Source organism: Leptosomus discolor, chromosome 14, assembly GCF_034619465.1.
Source record: "Leptosomus discolor isolate bLepDis1 chromosome 14, bLepDis1.hap2, whole genome shotgun sequence".
NCBI lineage: Eukaryota > Metazoa > Chordata > Aves > Leptosomiformes > Leptosomidae > Leptosomus > Leptosomus discolor.
The window spans coordinates 7,137,880-7,140,273 of NC_141404.1; positions in this window are offsets into that span (position 1 = coordinate 7,137,880).

Below are 2,394 nucleotides of genomic sequence, written 5' to 3' on the forward strand. Positions count from 1 at the left end.
TTTTGCATCAGGAGGCATTTGAGAATGGCTCCACACTGGCTCAGCATTTTCTGTCTTAAAAAAAAAAAAAAAAAACAAACCAAAAAAGCATTCTCCTTTTTAAAGTGCTTCCAAATCTTTTACATCTCTTTTCCTTTTCTCTCTTTTCAACCCCCACCTTCTTTTTTCGCCCTTGTGGTCCTGGAGACCACCCTGTAAGTCTACATGACATCATGAGAGAGAATTAAACGTACTTGAAAGGCCACTTCTGTTTTGGTGGGAACTTCTATGCAATTGCAAAGTGCCCATTAAAGCACAGGTTGTTTCCTAGAAGCATGTCCAAGCCAGTAGCGTGCAAACCCCTTCAGGGCTTCTAGAAAGCATTCGCTTTTGAAATGCTGAAGGAAATTCAGAGATGAAAGGATAAGTCTCCCTGGCTGTGCATTTACAGTCTATTGTCTTCCATGAAGGATAGTATCACTCCTCAGTTGTGTTATTGCAGTTAATCCACTTAAATGCTATTGGATTTTCAGATGAGCTGAATTCTTTGCATCTGCTATTAAGATGCTTTGTTTAGATGAGAAAGGGCTGTTATTTAAATCACAATGAGTTCAGGGAGATGTCAGGGTGCAGCAGGCACCTTGTGCCAATCTGCGCCGGGGAAAAGGGGGCATTTTCTCTCCGGGGCGGTGGGGCGGGAGGATGCGAAAGGAAAGCGAGCTGCCACCGCCCGGCTCCGGCACTGATGCTCCGCGGGCCGGCTGCGGGGGGGAACCCGGGGCCGGCGGCGGTGGAGCCCCGGGGCGCCGCGTCTCCGCGGCCGCGGCGGGGAGCCCCGCACCCGCGGATGCCGCAGCCAGGTGCCGCAGGGCGGAGGGCGCCCGCTGCCCCCCGCCCGCACCGCCCAGCTGCTTTTCATTTATTTTGGGGGTGTGTGTGCGCTTTTGTATTTCTTAAGGGGGGGTGTGTTTCTCCTTTGCCATCAAGGCTGCGCCGCAACAGCAGCGAAGCTACGTTAAAAAAAAAAACAACCCACCGCCGCGCTGCCCCTCCCCTTCTGCAAAAGGCAAGCCCCCCCCCCCGTAAAAAAAAAAAAAAAAATAACAGCGATTGAAAAAAAACCCACCCAAACCCTCCGTGGTCATGGCGATCTCTTCCGCCTTATATAAAGGCAGGGGCACAAGGTGGATCCCGGGAGGTTACACGGCGGCTGTTGCGCAGCAGCTCCCAGCCCTTCCCCGCGCCTCGGCTCCCCCGCCCCAGTGCCGCAGAGGGCCGGGGTGGCGGGCAGGCTGCCCCGCTCCCTCCCCGGCCCCCCTTGCCCTCCTCCGGCTCCTTTTTTTTTTTTTTTTTAAAAATCTTTTTCTCCCTCCCATGTGGGCAGAGCCCCTCTCGCCCTGGGAGCAGGGGCTGCAGCTGGCGGCGGCCCCCACTACTTGTTGTTTGGGGGTTTGGTGCCGGGAGTACCGGGAGGAGGGACGGGGGAGGCGCATGGCAGGGAGGGGAGCGGTATATGCTGCTCTTCGCCGGAGCCACGCTCCAGACAGGCCAGCGCTTCGGAGCGAGCCCGGGAATCCTCCCTCCGCCAGGAGTTGCAGTTCGTCTCCGATCCCCTTGGGATTTAAACCTTCTTGCATATAAATATATTTTTTTTTCCCCTTCCTCCTCCTTCTCTTCTCTTTTTCTCCCGTGCAAAGTGGAGAAGGAACTGCACCGAGGCAGCCCGCGAGATCTTGCAATATTGCTCCGATTTATCACTGCTATTATTCGTAATTCATTATTATTTTTAACCTCACCCCAACCGGGGAGGGAAGCGGGACCGTTCTCAGCAAGAGAAACATTTCGATCCGTATCAATAAAGATTTTTTTTAATTTTTTTTTCTTCCCTTTTTGAGGAAGGGGGAGAGGGTGGAGGGCAAGCATAGCGGGGTGGGGGAGAAGCCGGCAAATAGAGCAATCCCTCAGTCCCGGCGCGGAGCGGGAGGCCGCGGCGGCGGGGGGAGGCGGGCCCCAGCGCCGCCCGCCGGAGGGGGGCCAGCCGCCCCAGACAGGTGATGGGCGTTTCAGCTGCGCTCCGGATCGACTCCTTGGGTTTCACTTTGGTCTGATCTAAGCAAATATGCAGAAGTACCGGCTGGTCTAGTCCTGAGAGCCAAGAGGAGCGAGCGAGAGCAGCAGAAAGGAGAGCAGCCACGCTCCCGTAGCGAGGGGAACATACAAACAGCGGCAGCGCCGTAATTAAACCACCGCCGCCCCGAGGCAGCCCTGACCCACCCTGGATGCGGAGGACCCCCGAGCCACCCCGCTGCCTTTCCCCTGAGGGATGGTACTGAATTTCTGCGCGGCAGGAGCCGGCCTGCAGCTCCTCTCCATCAGCGTTGCCTTCCCTCCGTGTCTAAAGTGCACTAGACCGCG